General features: G+C 40.2%; 1 protein-coding gene across 24 annotated transcripts in view; it reads right to left on the reverse strand.

Moving 5' to 3' along the window:
• The window catches only part of ZBTB20 (zinc finger and BTB domain containing 20), a 487506-nt gene that overhangs the window by 298457 nt on the left and 169474 nt on the right, over positions 1–19575 (reverse strand). For 23 of the 24 annotated variants that reach the window (XM_054214041.1, XM_054213930.1, XM_054213988.1 and 20 more), the window contains one exon: positions 19491–19566. The gene's annotated coding sequence lies outside the window, so the exon portion shown is untranslated. Of the gene's footprint in view, positions 1–11313; positions 11414–19490; positions 19567–19575 lie in introns of all 24 variants that reach the window. The other variant, XM_054213903.1, reaches the window with a different exon arrangement.

Here is a 19575-nt window from a genome sequence, read left to right on the forward strand (position 1 = left end):
CACAACTATTTCTTCAACATTATTTTTTTCCTTCCTTAATGCATGTTTTTAAGTCAGATACGTACTCTTAAATTCATTTCAGAAATAGAGATTACTGGAGATCACTAATAGGTTTTTTCTAATTATACAAGAAGTCAGCAGCAATGCTGGGAATGGACTGGAGCTGTGAGGTCCTCATGCCGCGTCTCCCTGGCTCTTTTCTGGGGCCCCAGTGATCTTCTGTAGCCGCTGGGAAACATGGGAAACAGTGATTTTTATATCTGAGATCAAAGAGGCAGAATCTGTTCTCTGAGGACATGAAGTCCTAATACAAGCTAAAACTAAATGCTCCTAAGTTGTTCACTGTAGGGAACTTGGAAAAGAGACTTTGTTTTGCACCATTTATAGTGCTCTGCAACCAAAAGATTTTAGAGAATGCAGAAAGACATATACATAAGTCTAGGATTGAGAGAACCGTTCTGGGACTCATCCTAACATGATATTATATAGAAAATAATAAAATGGACATAGACGATCTTTCATAACAAGCTTCCAGTTTTATTTGGTTCTATTTAATCACGTATTTTGCTGTGGCCAACTGCATTCTCTCTGGTCTCTTAGACAGTGGGTTTCATGCATTCTTGCATATATTTGAACTTTTGATCATTTTCCAAAAATTCACTGCTAGTATCCTAGGCAGCCATCACTGGGTAGTGATATGGGTCATTCTAGTTCAGAATAAAAAGGAGATGAGTGTGACTGATCCTCTTTCTCAAGGCCAAATCTCATAACAAACCATCTGGAGAACTGCCAATGACTTCAATAAGACCAGAAATTGTCCTTACTGTTATCTAAAAAACTTCATCTGCCTTATGAGAAAATCTCTAGCCAGACTAGATTCATTCTCCTACACACTAGGAAAAGGAAAAACAAACAAAAGAGCAAAGGCAGGGACAGCAGTCTTTACTGATCCCTGTATGTTATTGCTTATCGAATTCCAAAATAGATGGAGGGAAAGCGGGGACATTTGAACAGTGTTGCATCAGTTCTTTCTGAGCAAAAGTGGAAATACTACCTTTTCTTTTTTAGTACAATTTAGAACAGGTTTTATTATATAAATAATGTATACAATACATATATAAAAAATAACATATAGACGTAATACAGGGTTGTTCTTGTCTTAATCCTTTAGTCTCTGCTCCCAGCACAGAATGAATGGAAGAAAATAAAGCTGAAACATAAACTACTTATGAAGTTCCTTTTTGTCATAAAATGAAGGGACAAGGGGAAAAACCCCCATGCTTTTGTTCCTATTTTTGAATTTCATGCTTTGGAAAAATGTCAGTATGTCTATATGAGTACGCGTGTGCACGTATGTATATCAGATTTACTGGACTGGCAAGGAAGAAAATGAGTCGATCTCAAAAGAAGCCAAGAATCTGGGACTTGAATTCTCTGACTTCAGTAGTGTTGCAAGGACTTGGAATGTGACAGATACTGGCATATTGTGTCTTGCTGTGAATGAGAGCTCCGCTCCGAAGCTTTACAGCGTCTCTGTTCCTAAACAGCAAAACGCACTGCTCACAAGGCACATCTGAAGACTTGGGACATGATTAGCTATTCTTGACCTCTCCCTTTCCAGCGTGCAGTGCTTATCCCATCGAAAGCCTGGCCTGCTACTGACCTTTAATTTCATAATAGGCTCATGTTGACAAATCGCTTCAAAATGAGATCAACACAGACACGTAACTCATGCTATGATACTGACAGAAAGGTGTTTTCAAAAGCTGGTGAGTACAGGAGATAAGCAGTAGCAGCATATGTACGGGGAGCTACACATTGAACTCTTTGTGTGTTGGGCTACCATCTTCAAGTACTGCATCATGTTACTAAAGCATCTTTTTTTTTTCTGAAAGCCTATAAAACTTTTTTTGTTGTTGTTTTGTTTGGGGGGGGTTGGTTTTGTGGTTTTGTTTGTTTGGTTTTTTTTAATTAGTCCTATACTTTCACTCAGTTTTATTAGGCGGCTATCTCTAAGGCGGAAGACAAAGGCAGATGGAAGGTGGAAAGAGCTTGAGACGAGTATTCGGAACTAAAGAATTTCAGTCTTGAGCTTCAGACCCCATCAGCAGCCATTTTAGCAAAGTTACCTTGTGTCGTTGCTCTTTATGTTTAGGAGTAAATACTTAAAGCGATAATTTAACCACAGAATGTTTGTATTAAACAGGAGCCTCCTGCTCTCTAGTTTCTCTAATTTACAACAAAGAGTTTATTAAACACAACTCTTTCTGTCTGACATTCAAATCCATCTCTGCAACACACTCTCCTCTGGATTTGCGCCACCGAATGAAATGCTTTGGAAAAACAAAATAAACCAAAACCCTGCTGTGGAAACAGGACAAATCTAGTTTCACATCCCCTGCAGAGAGAGAAACAAGACGGAAGTAAAAAGCACCAAATGGAGCTCATAAAGCTTCACTCTGATCTCAGCCTCCACATTCTGGCAGAAAGCACTACCTAAGAGATGTGCTCTGCTTCAAGTGAGAACAGCCTCTGATTGCACCGCGAGCACAAAAATATATTGTCTGTGAACAATTATCCTGAACAAACTCTGAATAAGGGAAATCTGACTACAGAATAAGGGGAAATGTGGTGGGAGGCAGGCTAATCGCCCCCCTCCCTCGCCAAGGCCTTATCTCGCACGCCAGCCATCTGTAGTAGCTGTGCCTGCAACTACGGCTTGCGGGCTCCGCTGAACCTCCTTTCCCCAGACTGCCTGCATCGTGCTCCGCGATGAGGTGGCAATCGTCCTGCCTGTCAGAAACCCTCCACCACGGGAGGCAAGTAATTTGAGTCCTGTAACAAAACCACCGTCTACCTTTTGGTCCAATCTATCACAGGTAGTTGCTCACATTGCTTATAACGTTCCATACAGCAGTGCATAAGCAGAAGGAAACGCACCCTAACCCTCAGGTGCCACTGGGAGTTCAGGGGGCTAGCATTTAAATTCATTCTTTCTCTTTCAATATAACTACAAATAAAAATGATATATTTGTTTGGAAGTGACTGCCCAAACCAGGAGCAGATTCTGACCATTTTGAAGCTAACATGACATACCTAGAAAGAGAAGGATGCACGCCTGAGCACAATCTCTCCATTCCTGGATCCTGGGCACCTACTCTTTACTTACGTCTCTGAGGACAGTCAACAACTTAAGACAGAAAGGGTGTGTTGGGGCAGGAGTCATTCTGGGGAGGGGGGGGTGTTTTGTGGATTTTTTTTACTTTTACGCAGCATCCTTGTGCAGTTTGGTACCTATATATGTGGATAGTAAAGCAAAGAAAAAGAACACAACTAGATACAGGGAGGCCACCTTGTGATCAACCAAGCTCTCATCTTGCAGGTAAAACTACTCCTAAATTCAGGTAGGAAACAGCTCTGTTTTTGCAAGGGAGCACAGCAGAATGCTTTGCCCAAATGCAGGAGATTCTGTAACACAATACATTGCTGACAGCTTTCTTGTGACCCCCAGAAGATCACATTTACTTCTGGAACTCTTGAGTTTGGTTTATTAGCGTACTGGGCACTCTGTATATATTCCTCATTGGGCTTTTACAGTAAGAACATCCTCGAATCCCATGTCATAGGATGGTCTCTGTTTTAGACTTCAGTCCTTTATTCCATTAGAAAGACAATGTTCTGCCATGATTTTTTTTGTTGTTGTTAATTAATTCATTTGAGACTATTCCTTAAATTTTCATTTTAAGGCACTTTTGTGTGTGGTTACATTAGTCACTCCTGAAGTTGCACACAACTGTGACTGTGCCTTTGCTAACATACACATACAAATCTGTTTGTATTATATGTGCACGTGTATGTATGTGCATGTGTATGCATGTACATAACTAAAAAAACAAACCAAAACCCCTTTCCAACCGCATCTTCCTCCCTCCTCCCTTCTCCATTCTGAGCAGGTTCCTGCTATCAACTGCTGGAGTGTGCTCACTCTACACCTAGAGCTATAATTATTTTGCTTTAATTTTACAAAACCTTTTGTTCCATTCCCACGAGCCCACCTGATCCTTATATTACACTTGCTCTATTAAAACACTCATGCAGAACAAAGCACAGTTGTACTGATTCATAAGTAACTCACCCCCCCACCCCCTTCTCCTTTTTCTTTCTACTAGGCTCATGCATCTTAACTGCAGTTTCATGATGCTGTCCCTGATGCCAGTTCATGGTCCCATTTTTGCCTTTTTTTTTTTTCTCTTTCTTTTAAACCATTATTTTTATGTGCTTAGGGTCCAATTACACTATTGTGTGCTGTTGTTTTGAATTGCTGTTGTTCTCAGTCATTTTATGTTATGCTCTTTGGCACGACAACAGATATAGTGCAGAGGGTGTTATGGAATTTATTTGTTGTAATCAGACTCTAGGATTGTTTTTTATTATTATTATTATTCATAGAGTACAAGCACCAAGGCTAGCCGTACATTTTTCCCGAGGCAAGCAGAAGACCATTTGTAGACCAGCCTCTGACACCAGCATACCCTATCTGCAGTAAAAGGGGCCAATAGCAGCTTAGGTCAAGGTGACTATTACTTGGGCACGGCCTGCATGAAACACCAGGCTTTACAGAAGACCAAATACACTGACAATGCTTGCAAACAGGATCTTCACAGAGGCACCAGGCATTTCAGATTTAGAATAAAAAACAACCTCTCATAAATTATTCCTGAAAAACAGAAAGACAGAATATCGCTCACCAGTAAAGATGAGAACAATAGAAGGGCTGTTTCATCTATTTGTCCTGTACAAGAACTTCCCTCAGCTGAGACAGCCTTCATTTTCTGGCTTATAAAGTACCAAGCATGTTGCTAGGACTAAGTAACAGATAAATAATAATCAGCCAGAACAGTGAGGAGTGGGTCCATATGGAGGAAGTGCTAGCAAAGAGCAAATAAAATCTAGGTCTCGGTACCCATCTTTTCAGAACGGGGAGCCGGACATTCTGCAGTACCCTACCACTGCGGGTAGGGGAGCACAGCAGAACAGGCCAGGCAAAGGTGTGAGAGAAAGCAAGACGGGGAAGGAAAACAAGGTGCGTGTATGTTTTTCTGGGTGACGTGTAACAATGGTGAATACTAATGATTTCTAGCAATGAAAGAGCATAACAGGGAAAAAGAGGAATGTGGCAAGGCACAGAACAAACACGGCTGTAAGGGGTGCAAACGAAAGTTGCAATTTACCAAAGAACAATCGTTCTGCACATTTTATGTAGCATGTCAAATCTATCAGATTTTCTCTTATTAAATCATCATTCTACAGCAACAATCATTCTCTCAATCAATCCCCCGTGTTAACAACTCTTAGTAATGACTAACTTGGCAGGAACTGATGTTTACATATATTTTAAAGTCCTGAGCACTGTTCTGTATTTTTTGGATGTTAAATTTCCTTTACATTTTTTCCCTTATTTTTTAACCTGTTTTTAAAGGATGGATGCATTCAATTGGAAAATAAAGTTTTGTAACACACACACTCAGATTATGTGAGCTAAGGAAATTGGCAGTGGGATAAGAACAAAACCATTCACCTCCTGATTGCTGATTCAAATCTAGCCCAAGTGAGATAGTCACAGAAGCTATAAGCCTCCCTTGGTGGCTTTGTGATTTGAGATTATTTTTTATGAATCTCAATCCACTTCAGGCCAAGAACCAGAATTGCAAATCCACTGCCTCAATGAGCATTAACTGGCATCACTGCACACAGTAACAGAGGAGATGCCAAAAAACAAACTGGTCCTGGAGACAGACTTCCCACCTTATCCTGGAAACCGATCATTAAAAAAACAGGGTTCGTTCACACAAATGTGGAGGACAAGGAAGCAACATTTACCTGCAATGTGAACTGCTTCTCCAAGACTTCAGCAGTCCTAACCTTCCCCAAAACCAAAGGATTTCTTATGGTGTGCCCTATGTCAGAGATGTTGTACCACCTAGCTGATGTGATTACAGGTGTGTTGGTTTGTTTTCTGTTTGGTAGATAGGTATATACATGCTTCCTTGTCCTCCACACTTGTGTGAACCAACCCTGTTTTTTAATGATGAGCACCTGAAGACAATCTTTGGTCCACTTTTCCTGCCTAGATAAGAGGAGCAAATGAGGCATTTAATTTTGCAGAAGACCAAACCTGAGGAGGGCTGTGTTGCACTTTTTATTTTATTTGGGACACAACTGATTAACAAAGCTTTCAGCAAAGCTATTTTACTAAACAAACATCCTATAGTATCCAACTAAACAGTGATGCCCAGGCATATTTCCCATGGCTCCTTCTTTTAGGGAGCATGAATCCTTAAAATCACTTGGGAATTTAGCTACACCAGCTTCCTCCCTTAGATATGTTTGCTAACCTGAGGGGGGTAAAGGTCTCAGGACCCAAGAGTAAATTTAAGTTTTTCCACCATCTGTGCTGAAGTGCAGCCAATGCAAATTCCACCTTCAGATCTGCACTCCGGTGCCTCCCTGTTACATTTCATTTCACACTTGTGATCTTTATTCCTTAGAAACAGGAAAAATGCACAGCTGATAAGCCACGTTTGCACGCAACTTGAAAGTGTTCCTTTAGTGGCTGTTGCTTGGACATGCACTTGCCTATTCAAAGGGAATTGAGAGGAGAAACAGAGCTGCATTTTAAATGGCCAAGTATTCCTAATTTTACACGGGATTTTTGGAAGCAAGTAGTGGTCTTTGAATTTTTAGAGACGTCACCAAAAGTATTCACGTATACAACAAGGAAAAGCTGGTGGGAAGGTCAGTCTTTTGCCCCTTTCCTTTGCTTTTCATTCATTTTTTTCTTCTTTTCCTTTTTTGCCAACAAAAAGAAGAGAAAAGGAAAGACACTAATGAATGTAAGATGAACAAGTATGGGTTTGATGTCTTTGTCCAAAATAAAAATTTTAAGAAGGGGTAGCATTTAAAGTTGTAAAACATGTTGGGCTTGCAAGCACTAGCACTTACCATCTTCTTCAGTGACGACACGTCTGAACCTGATCATCATTTTGTGTAGCTAGCGCCCCACAAGCTGACAGCGTTTGCCAAGAATCAGAAGACACAGACGTTTACTGTGACATTCCCACAACAAGATGTTTACCAGTGTGAATAGTAACAGTACAGTGAAAAAAACCTGTTCAGATATATCTTACAGGAAAGGGTCTCAGATGAAGAAAAAGTAGCGCAAGTGAAGATGCTATCATATATACATCCCAGATTTGGCCTGAACCTAGAGGGGGATTTGAGTTTTACAATTAGCTCCACATGTCCCAATTAGTGCCTCAAGCTGCACAGAAAGTAGAGGAAGTTCACTTTAGACATACAAAAGGAGACAATAGTAAACTTTTGAAAAAATATTATAAGGAATAATTGTGCTCTGGAGGATTTTTTTATTTACTAATGTAAACAGTACACACTGAGATAACATCTGGCAATGTTTATTACAATGAAACCCAATCAATACCTCTGTCTACTACAATACCTGTCCACAAAATAGTCATTCCTCCTGGCACCCGCAAGAAATACTCAGATATCTGTCACAGTAGCCTTTGTCAGCAAAAAGGGAGGTGGTCACCTTAACTCTTCTATTCAAGGCCCAAGAGAAGACAAAGAATTAGATGTACACAAGAATGATGGTGGAAAATTAGAGAAAAAGTTAGAGAGAGAGATGTAACTTGTAGCATTGCAAAGAGTACACAATTCATCTCCATAGAATTTCAAAACCAACAGATGCCAGATCTTTTTTCTTGTGCCTCAAGAACTTTAAACTTAGGGCCATCCATTACTTTTGCTAGTGAGCTACCAGGCCTTTTGTGGCATTTTGGAGTTACAAGTAGAGGCAGAAATTTTGACTTCTCATTTGCTTTCGAAGTCAGAATTCAAAAAGAAGTGATACCGAACCTTCCCACATAATTAAAAAGCCAAAAATAAATTTGTTTTGAAAGTTCTGTCTATTAGAATTTCCAAGTAAGCCCTTCCATTCTTTTCTATTTCTATATTTCCATTATTGCATGTCACTGTAGAAAAACTAGCAGTGTTTTGTGCAATGAAAAAAGTCACTAAGCATTAGCTTAGTACTTATTGCACCTTCACCTTTCCTAAACCTAAGTGCCTCTTGCAGTCTAACAAACAGACTGCCATAAGGCAAGACTTGCATTACTATTTACATATCATGGAATTAGGCAAAAAATAACAAAACCATACAAAACAAAAATCAGTATTATTATTTTTCCTCCTTACATTTGTAATTGCTATAATTTTGCTTTTGTTGAAACGGTCATTTCCAAAGAAAAATTATATGTCTGATTAATGTGACTATACATAAACTAAACGTACATTTGCCCCTATTTAATATCACATTTTGCTGGCTCACTGTTCAAGGCATTTCTATTTGCACAAGGCCTAGAGGTAAAGTAAGACCTTCTGTGCTACATCAAGTCCCGAGGCATGAGCTATGTTCAGAAGTTATTGTGGTGATATGTTACCTTTTTCCCATAAAAACATCTCTTTGACAAGATAATTGAGATTGTAGTTATGAAGTGGGGAGAGCGGGGAGGTGAGGGGACGCAATTTCTTCCCCTCTCTACTGGTCTAGATCTACTGGGCAGAGGAACGCACAGTTCCGTTTGGACTAGTAAACTGATCAGCCACAGTAAGCACAGCAGCCACTGAGGAAGCCATTACACATGACACCAATTCCTGTAACTTCTGTTAGGTAAGATTTGCATCAGGACTTTTTGTTTAGCTTCTTACTGTTTCTTCCCCTCCACACCACCAAACTAATTTTATAACCTAAAGTTCCTAACAACATGGCTATTAGGGAAAAACTGGGGGAGAATTTTAACAATAGTGAAGTGGAGAAACATACAAAAAGTGACCTTCCAAGCACTGAAACTGGTGAAAATCCCACTAAAGTAAATGGAGGCCCTAGTTAAAGGGCAACAGTACCATCCATCTTTAATATCCACCCATTATTGTCAATTTAGCCACAGGAGTTAGTGCTAAACTTGCAAATATATTGAATATTTGAGCTGGCTTTAAGTGTGAAGACCAAGATTTCAAATGTGCAGAACAAGCTCTGTTATTTTCCCTACATTTAAATAAATACAGGCCAAATACGTACTCAGTTTTGAAAGCTCTCAACAGTGACAAAGATCAGTGCAAGAGTCTCCATCTGCAGATCACGGCTACAGAGGAGTAGAAAAGCCAAGCTGACAGACAGACCGGGAATTTTACACCTGGTTTCAGTACAAGCAAGAGCCCAGAGCCCCAGCCCCATAGAGGGCCAGTTTGTCTGAACCTCATATTGAATTCTCCTGTTCCTCATCGGTTCCAAAGAAGAATGAACTGCTTTGTAAGCTAATATTAAAACTGGGCTAGATAAAATGGGAGGAGGGAATAATTTCTAACCAATATAGTCTTATGAAGCTTCACAAAAGAGCTCCAAATCACCTGAAATTAGGAGATTAAAACCAAAATAAACCTTCACTAAACCACTACCGGCAAGCCCATGCATATGATAACTTTTATGTCACTTTGGTATGAAAAAAGGATAAACCTGGTTGTTTACAAAAAAACCAACAAACCAACCCAAACAACACCTCTCTAAAGAAAGCACGGTGTATTTATTTTCCCACTGTAAATTCTTTTCCGTTACATCAGCTAAGGAAAGTCCTGTGTCTCCTCCTGTACCTTGAGGCCGGCGTGAGAGCAGACAGAGCGGTCGGTGTCTGCCCCTCAGCAGGGGCAGCACTGCTGGAGAGGTGGGAACAGATGTATACGTGCAAATGCATCAGGCATACCATAACCCACACCATGCAAAGGGGCACCTCAAGCACCCACATTTGCAACACATACTGGCTCCACTGAAAGGAACGTGGAAGAATCCCACTGACTTTATTTGGGCCAGGATTTCACTCTTTATCTGTAAAAGCAGTGATCGGAAAATAGCTGCACTCAATACAGAAACGGTGTGCAGACTTCTGTCAGGGATTACAGGTGATATCATGTTTCCATAACCCCTCTGGGCACTACAAAGAAAACTTGATTTGTCACGCCACTTACCTGCAGCCCTGAATTTCACCGAGTTCAACAGCCCTGAGTCGCCAGCTCTAGGAAGCAGCAGGGAGGGTTACAGGCAAAGCCCTATCCCATTCAGACAGCGGGATGAAGTACTGGCAGCAGTGGAAGTGAGACGCAGTGTTTCACAACATGGGTATTTGTGCTTCCTACCATCTCAACAGGGAAAAAGCAGGAGGAAAAGCCTATTACCCTTTCTAGACTTCACCAGTGCAACCATGAGTAATCACGATGTGGCTTGAAGAATTAGTTCAGCATTAAATAAGGAACATCTGTTTCCTATACAGTGTATTTCTTTTACAAGGTTTTCTAGGTATAAGGAGGCTTAAAGAATAACTACTGTATGGTATAGATACATTCTAAACATTATGACAGAGACAGCGTAAGAGATTTTTAGAAATTAAATGCTTTTAAATGTGATTAAATCATAATACAGATAATCATACAGAAAGCTGTGCCCCTGACAGTCTGACAATGCAGGGACATTGAAATGTTTTCCACCGTCATAAGGAAACGGGAAATGTTTTTCCTAGAAAAAATGTTTTTTCCTAGAGAAAATGTGTTCTTCCTTCTGCCATAAGGAAATGGTAGACATGTTTTCCACCATCATAAGGTATGGGAAATCTATGCCTATCTCATGTAGCTGAAAGGATTTTAAAAGCTGTTAATTTCATCAGAAGTAAAATTTACCTGGCACATTCAGAATTCTGTAGGACACTAATGGCTGCAGTAAGGAAAACATTCTTTCTGTGTTTTTAACTGGTAAGAAATCCAGTCCATGGAAGAATCATTGAGCCGTCAGCCTTTAGAGCTTCCCTTTGGCTGCTTCTAGGTTGCACTCCACCCAACAAGATTCCTCCCTTTGCCCTTAATGCATCCCAAGTACTGGATGAAGACACTAAATGTGGGGTTTGAATTCCACTCAGAATCAAGCACCTAAATGTTACTGCATCTAGCTTTAAAGGCCCTAAAATAGATTTGGACTTGGTAGCAAAGTGGCCTTTCATCATCAATTGCCGCATCTCTGCAACAGTCTAAGACCTCACATATGAGAAAAGAATGAAGTTTTGAGAGCCCCAGAAGTTCAGGGAGTATCTGAACACAAAGCTCTAATTCAGTGCCACTCCAAAAACATATACATTAATGTAAAAGATTTTATATTTGTAACAGATCATAATCACACATAGTAGTTGTGATTACCTTCCTGCATGCAGAACTCTCCTGAGCTCTTCCTGAAGGACGGTTCCCTGGGCAGGGCAGGAACACACTTGAGGTGACCAAGACTGGTAACCTGAGGAAACTAAATATCTGTTAGATATCCAGAGTTGTACTAATATATGAAGGTTTTCTTTAGAGCAGTTTTAGAGCCACATGTGTCAGCACATAGCCATGAGAAGACCACAGGATAACAAAGATCGGTAAAGAGAACAGGAGTTTGTCACAGCAAACAAGCGTCTTCTCGAATGGCAAGGGTGATCAGAATAAGGGCAGATGTAGCTGTAAAGAGCAGCATTTTCTAACACTCCCTCCACGTACACACACACACAAAGAAGCTGAGAAGTAGTACTATCTCAATTCATGACACAGGAAGAAACGGCAAACAGTACCATTTCTGGGGTGATTTTCACATGGCCAAGAGGCACCAAAACAAATTCAATAGCACCGAACCCCTGACAAAAGTAAAAAGCATAAAGCTTTGCTTCCTGGAGAATTGAAACAATTATAAGGAATCACAAGTCTTACATTCAGGTGCCATCCATGAGCACCAGTACCTATAGCAACTTGCCTATTGACACAGAGATTTCCACTTCTAATCGTGCTTTATTTCCTGAAGGGTTGATACACTACTGTAATTCTGTGCCCTTTTGGTCACCTGATTTCTGGCTCCCTCGGCATCTTCTCTCTGCATTCCTCAGGCTTGTGTGATGCCCTGACCACTGGAATTTCCCTCTAGTTGTTAACAGGCAAAAGCTGTCATTTACACACTAAGCCTGCCCCAAAGGGTGACCACTTTATAGTTGTTTGCTTAAGGAATCCAGGATCACTTGTTCTGGAGAAGTGACAGCCGCTCAGACATAAGAAGGTTAGTTGTGTATTAAAACATGGCAAGGGACATGACAAAACAGATTACCCTCCTCGCTCAAAACCCTAATAAATGGAAAAAGAAACTGGGAAGAGATGAGAATTCATCTGCCTCTGGCTCAGACCCTGGTGTTCAGACGATTTTCCCACTGATGGTCTGATTTTGAAAGCCATATACACGGGAACTGTGCCGCTATACCCTACTTAATGAACTGGGACTGCAGCATCATGACCTAAACCGGTTCATATTTGGAGAGGGCACGCAGTGATCTGGCACGTAACTGCTACCATTGCTGCAGGGAAATATGTACCTAATTCCTTGAAAAGGTTCTGCTGCTAAGAGTCACAGGATTCTTGATTATTTATTGCCAGCCAGTCTTGAAAGAGATAACACTCTTCCACTTTACAAAAGATTTTCGTTATTCAAAATTTCCATGTCAACATTATATGAACTAGAATGAAATTTCTAAGGAAACATTATGAAAAAAGCTAAAAAAAATAAAATCTGCCAGGGAAAGCAATAGGTTCAAAAAAGTTTGTTAACGCAGGTTCTGACTCAGAGGTGCCTTCAGTTATTACTGACACCAAAACATCTTGCAAAGCCAAATACTTGTCCAATGGCCTTTAATGGCACAGACCGATCTGCCAAGTGCTCACTATCTCCAATTTGCCTATCTTGCTGCCAGCTCCTGCAGGCTCCTAAAGGAGAGAGATGTAAGAGAAGGAAGCTAGGAGCAAGAACTAAGTCCTTTTAAACCAAAATGCTATAGGATGATGATGCACATACAGAACAAAAGACGCTAGAGGAATTCTTTTGTCATGAGGAAATATAAGACTGTTAAAATATGTATTTGAAGAACAGCATTCCCTGTCAGACTTCTGAAGGCCCTGCAGAGCGTGCACTGGCTCCAAAGCCACAGACATGTGGCAGTGAAGCTCTGTAAAGGATTTATTTTTAAAAATAAATAAATAAAAAATATTCTGATCCCTCTCCTGCCAGTGGAAACTGTTGAAAACAACAGACCAATATTGACACAACTGAAATGAAAATATCTTCTGATCTATTATCTAGATGCAGGGGCAATGAGGGGAAAGAGGGCAACAGGAAGAACCAGATCTTCTACAGCAAAATTCAGAGCTAGACCACTTACACTAATGAAGAAAACAGACCAGAAAGTTTGGATAACTTACATTCATCAGACTGCCCTACATCAGACTCTGGAATTTGAAATGATTCAGTGAGAGTGTCCTCAGGGACACTGATGTAAATATAGAATAACCACAATGCCTTTCTGTGGAGTCCCTCCCATTATACACTGGTTTAGCTGAAGAATTTAATTTCGGATAGGACAAAATAAGAGTACCAAGGCTTGGAAAAGGCCAGGTCTGTGTTGCCTTTTTTCCTTTTGTAGCTAACCTGATGACATCTCTGGTCTAAGATAACTTTCATTGCTCAATCATTTTTGGACTTTTTTTTATCTTGAAACAGACCAGCAAATGCTTTGATAAATGGTGTGAAAGGTTTTCCACTTCCACCATTAAATCTTCAGGTGCTGAAATGCTGAAGTGTTTTACAACTTGCTAAAGTAGTGCTACTCAGGGAATCACTGCTAATATTCCTATGCCTTTTAAATATGAGTGAATCACAACCCATACTCCTTTATATACTAAAGCAACCACACACCTGAGAGCCGTTTTCCTATATTCATCTACTGTAGCTACTATTCTTCAAAAACAAGAGCTGCCACCTATGAAAAGTCCGGATTCTACCCATTTGTAGACTACAACTGATACCCTTAACACACAGACCTACAACAACAAACAAAGCCCCACACAACCCCTCCACCTCCCAGAAAATCCAAACCTTAAACATTTGCAAGAAAACAAAAAAAGCACGAGGGACTTAATCAACAATCATTCCCAACTCTTTTTTTTTTTTTTTTTTTTTTGCAAGAAGTTGTGAATGGGACTGATTAAAACCAACCTGAGAACTAACAAAATTTTCATGTTTTTCAGGTTTCATTAAGTGAAAATGTCTTTCAAGGATTTTTGCATGAAAATTCAGAACACAGAGACAATCACAAAGCTCCCCATCTCCTCAGACAGGAGGTTTACCTTTACCTTGTTGTAGCAGGATCTACTCCAGCCCCATTACACGTTTGCTCTGATCATCAATCCTATTTGCAGCTTTCAGCTGTCTCCACAATCTGTGTCAGAGGCCTTTGTATCAGGCAATACCTAGAGTATCTCCATTCATCCAAATTTTGAAACCCGGTAACAGAAGTAAATCAGCATTTGTGCACCGACTGGAAAGAAACCATGCAGACTCACAGTGACTGAAAATCTGTCCTTCGGTGTCTATACGACTCCCTCCCCTGTCCTTCTCTAAAAAAAGAAGGGTCAAAGCAAAATGCTGGCAGCCCAATGAAATCTTTGAAGAGACAGTATGGTTTCAGTTATGAGAGGATGGAAAAATGAGAACCCTGGGGATCTTTTGGGAACATTAAGCTTTATTAATCAGGAATGTATTAGCAAAATACCAACATTCCCAAACGGTACGCTGAATCACAGAAACATCAGGGAGCAACAGAACCCATCCAGGCTGGTCTTCTGCCTTATGGCAAGTTCTAACACGCCCTCAGAGATGGTTTTCCAAGCCATTCCTTTAAAAAGAAACCTCCCCTGCTTCCACGGTATCTACAGGTTGTGCATCCCAGCGCTTTACAACCGATACAGTCAGAACATGGTTCTTAAAATGTAACTTGGTAATTTTCACTGCTTGTTGAACTGATTTCTTTAGGTCTTCCTCCCAGTGGATATGAAGAACAATTAAACACTGTGCTCCTGATTATAACTTTTCAGTCACTAGAATATTTTTTTTCGTATTCTCCTTAACATAGAACAAAAGCAACACTTCCAGAAGCATATAATGCCATGCAGGGCTCCTACGTATCCTCTTGCCCCTGAGCCAGGTAACAATCAACCAATTTCTGCTTTCTCAACAATTTTAACACTAGGACAATTTCTATCTTGATAAACATTTTTGACCTCTCCACATTTCCACTGGGGTTCCCCAGGTAGAAATCAGGACAGAATTCATCCCCATGAGTTTCTGGATTAATGCCATGGTACAGGAAGGGGAAAAGGCAAAATTAATTCTCTTTGTTAGTGCTAACACAATCCCTTGGTGACAGTCAGCCCCAAGACATTGATTTTTGTTCAAAGGAAGCACACTTCCATACTCATTTCACATTTGTACACATCTTCTCCAGTGTAGCTTCTACAAGCCAGTACTTTCTGTATTAAAAAAAAAAAAAAACAAACAACAACAAAAAACCCCAAAACAACCAACAAAACCCACTAACCAAAATGGCTTAACAAACTATTGAGGGTTTACATTTTGGTAGAGGAATAGAACCCGGGAATTCGCAGGGCTCAACAAAGCCCATCTTAGACATGAAATTCTAGTTAAAAAAGCAAGTTACAGGAAGGAAAGACAGATCGCGTACCCATCAGCAACTGTGAGGATTCTTGCACTGTAAAAAACACAGTAGGGTAGCTTGTTTGTTGCGTCAAAACTCTTCCTTCATTTAAAAGCGCTCCTGTGATGGACAAAGCCCTTCTCAGGCCTGACGTCCTGACGCTACACATGCAGCATGCACTCTGGGATGCCAGCTTACTGTGTCACATTGGCTTGGGTTCTGCCTGTTCCTTTCCTTATGCCTGCAAGCTCAATTGAACTTATGAAAATTCAAACTGTCTTCTGTCTGTTTTATACATCATCAGCAAACAATCACGAGACAAAATGAATTTGCTCTCTGTAATTTGGAGACTACACAAATGTCTCTGCTGTATAATACAAAAAAGGGGAATAAAGTTTGGTATGCAAGGTTAATTCAGCATGGAGGAAAGTAGCAGAGAAACAGACGGAGAGAGAACACGAACAATAAAATACTCAACAGTGGGGAGAGTGACATGAGAAATACTTCTGTAAATTGGAGTTGGCCTTGATACCTTTGAGTGATGGAATTAAACAAAGGCACAAGTGAGTTGTGAAAGATCACCCCCATGAGTGGCTGTATCTCCATCCCTCGTGATTTGTCTACACAATATACTTATTAATAATAACAATGGTTACTATTTCTCCTCTAAGAGCTTTGCAAACACAAACTCAATAATGTTCACAGAGCTGTATCAGTTTGAACCAGATTGAAAAAGTGATCTGCTGAAAAAGGCACGGCGAGGTTAAATGACACGTCCAATGCCACTCAATGAGCCAGCATCCGTCAACATTAGAGCACCAGACCTCTTCGCCAGTAATCACATCACAAGGCTGCATAAGGCTGCAACCTTGACAAATCTCTCTTTTTAACAAAAAGTGTTGTATGCTCCTTATTGGCCTTAGCCGATGGCAATGTAACTAAAACCATTGATTTGGGAGTGCATCCAGTGCATTGCTTGTATAGGTTTTCACGTTGTGTGTACAGAATCTTTTTCTTTCCCACACAATAATGCTGTCACTGTCTCCTAAAATTAAGTAGACACCAAATATGAGCAGAGGTAGCTCCTCATACTAGACTTAATCCTATTTGGCGTTACTTGCAAACAGCAAAGTACTTAACCACATCCTTAAAGTTAAGCCTTTGAGTACTCCCATGGACCTCAATGGATCTACTTGCCTATCAATCCACATAACTCTAGTACGCAGCGAAACACAGCCAGGGCACCCAAAACAGCAAGAATCCAGCCCACAGACCTTTCCCATTAAGAGCCTGCCTGCACTACATTAGAAGGCTGTGTTTTTATGAAATTTTCTACCAGATGTTCAAGTGTTGTGAATCTGTTTTTTCTTCTAATGCCGTGTCAAGCAGATTTTGTATCAGCTGAAAATTTGGCCCATCTTATATTTATCAGTTGCTTTAGGGACATCCGTTTCCCTAAAGCAAGTTTTCCACCCTTCAATTAAAGAAATCGAATTCAAAAAAACCCCAGAAAACTACTAAAGCATGGTCTGCCTTTTCTTCTTGCTGTTTTCAGCTTAATAGATAAAAGTAATTCTGGGAAGTTCACTTTATTAAAGATCTCACAATTAGAGACACCTGATTGCAGCGAACATACATAGGAAACAAAGGAAACCCTTAAAGCATACTTTCCTCTATAAAGAAGATGCCCTCATTTTTATTGTGCCAAGTTACTAGTTACGTGGACATAAGGTATAGCAAGAATCACATCCTCATTTTACAGCATACGTAAAGGTTCCCCCACCTTGTGCTTCTATATTGCAGAGACAGGCTTTATGCCAAGGCTACAGAACCTACGAGCAGCTAGAATTTTACGGGGTGGGGGTGGGGCGAGGGTGTGTGTGTGTGTATCTTTTTTTTTTTTTTTTTTTTGGAAAAAAGCAAATGACACAAGAAACTCAGATTAGAAACTTGGATCTTTACTTCATGGGATGGAAAGAACTCATCAGCACAGAACAGATTTGGGAATCGTGATCCCACACTCTGTCCCCAGTTTGACCACTGATTTACTCTGACCTTGAGCAAGCTGCTCAACATCTCTGCCTTGATGTGCTTGCCATCGTTGATCAAAAATAAAATATTTCCTATACAGGAGTTTTACACTTGCGTATTTATTTCCCCTTCAAAGCCTTGAGTCTCATAAAACTAAAAAAAAGCCCATTCCAGCCAGCACCACTCATCAGGCCCGTATATTGCTACCTGGTATTTTGCCTTAGGGCTGTCCATGCAGGACTTGCTGACCATCTGGATCCTAAGGATTCAAAGAACATGCCTTAATTCACTCCTCACTCTGCTGCTGCATTTTCAAAAGAGAATTACTTCTGCTTTCAACAAAAATTCTCCTGGTTGTTCATACAAAACTGGAAGACAACTTTGAAATTCTGCATTCACAGATTCAGAAGCGTTCCCCCCACTTTCCCCGTAACATCTCCCTTTAAATTGCTGCTGGATCCAGCAAATCCACGAGTGTTTTCAAGTCGGCTCACCAGTGTAATTGCAAGGTTAACCTCTGGTGGCCAGGGAAGCTGCTCATATTCAGGAATGATGAGCAGAAAACGTTAAATACCATTCACTGGCCACAGCCTGCAGTTAATACACAATATTTAAACAACACAATGGCATGGCCCTTGCCAGTAATGTAAAAACACCATGGAGTAGAGCCAGAATGGCACAGTCTGCCTGGCTGAGTCATGCTTGGTGCTCCACGCTGGAAGGGGCATGCATTAGCTGCCCACAGTGTACTTGTACCCTTCAGCTAGTTTAAAATAAATCACTAAAATACAATTTAAAAAAAATAAATGGGGGGAGTAGGGAGGGAAGGAAAAATGCCATGTAATAGTTAAAATATTTTAACACTGAAGTACAAAAGCACTACTTTGGAAGAAGGCTCTGGATTTCATTACAGACTGCACATTTTGATCTTAAACAAGAAAACAAATCGACTTTGCTTTGTAATATTCCACAGCTTTGTACCGTCCAATTAAAATCAATTTTTTCCTACTATCCAACAAGCTCCTGGATTTTTATTCATATATTATTTCATTACATTCAGAGTATCTGAGTCTACTATATTTTCCAATCCTCTTTTGCGTGCCTGTTGTTCAGCCACTGAAGTTCAAAATCTTAATTATTATCCCAAATACATTCAATAAACAGATTCTAAATAAGGATAGATCAGACTGATGTACAATCTGACTTGCGTTTATGGAATAACTACGCTCTTAGAAAGAGACTCCTTTCTTGCTGAGAGACGCAAGACGTTATTTTGACTGTTTTGTTGTGTCACAGCACAGATGAATTAGGCGTTTCTGCCTTCATCTACACCCTAAAGCAGCTGAAGCCCCCCCCGTGATGTCATCAGAAAGTTGTTCATTTTTTTCTTCTATAAAGGAGAAAAATTTGTTATGACATCATGGAAAGAGAATAAACTGTATTTTATGCTATAAGGAATCTTCTGCTACTTTCTGTTATTTCTGCACCAAAGTGCAGAAATCCTTACTGACAAAGCGACAGGAACTGTAAGTCAACAGAGACGCACACTATTCCTAATAATATTCAAAACAAAGCAGAAAAGAATGATCTATTCAGGGGTCTGAAATTAAAGATCTGCAAGATGTAAGTTTGGTTTTAATTTTTAAATAAAACATCCTTTGAACTTCTAAATCCCATTCAAGGGGACTCTGACCTTTATCCAAGACCAGCTACTCTGCTAACACTTTGGATGCATATAGAGGAAAAATACGGACAAAAGGTACCGGAAAAGCTTTTACTTACAGGAATGCAGTGCAGCTTAATCTTTTTGTTTTTAAGGTGCAGTGATTTCAGCATCTACAATGTAACTTCAGGCAGTCTGAAAAGA

Source organism: Rissa tridactyla, chromosome 1 (assembly GCF_028500815.1).
Source record: "Rissa tridactyla isolate bRisTri1 chromosome 1, bRisTri1.patW.cur.20221130, whole genome shotgun sequence".
NCBI lineage: Eukaryota > Metazoa > Chordata > Aves > Charadriiformes > Laridae > Rissa > Rissa tridactyla.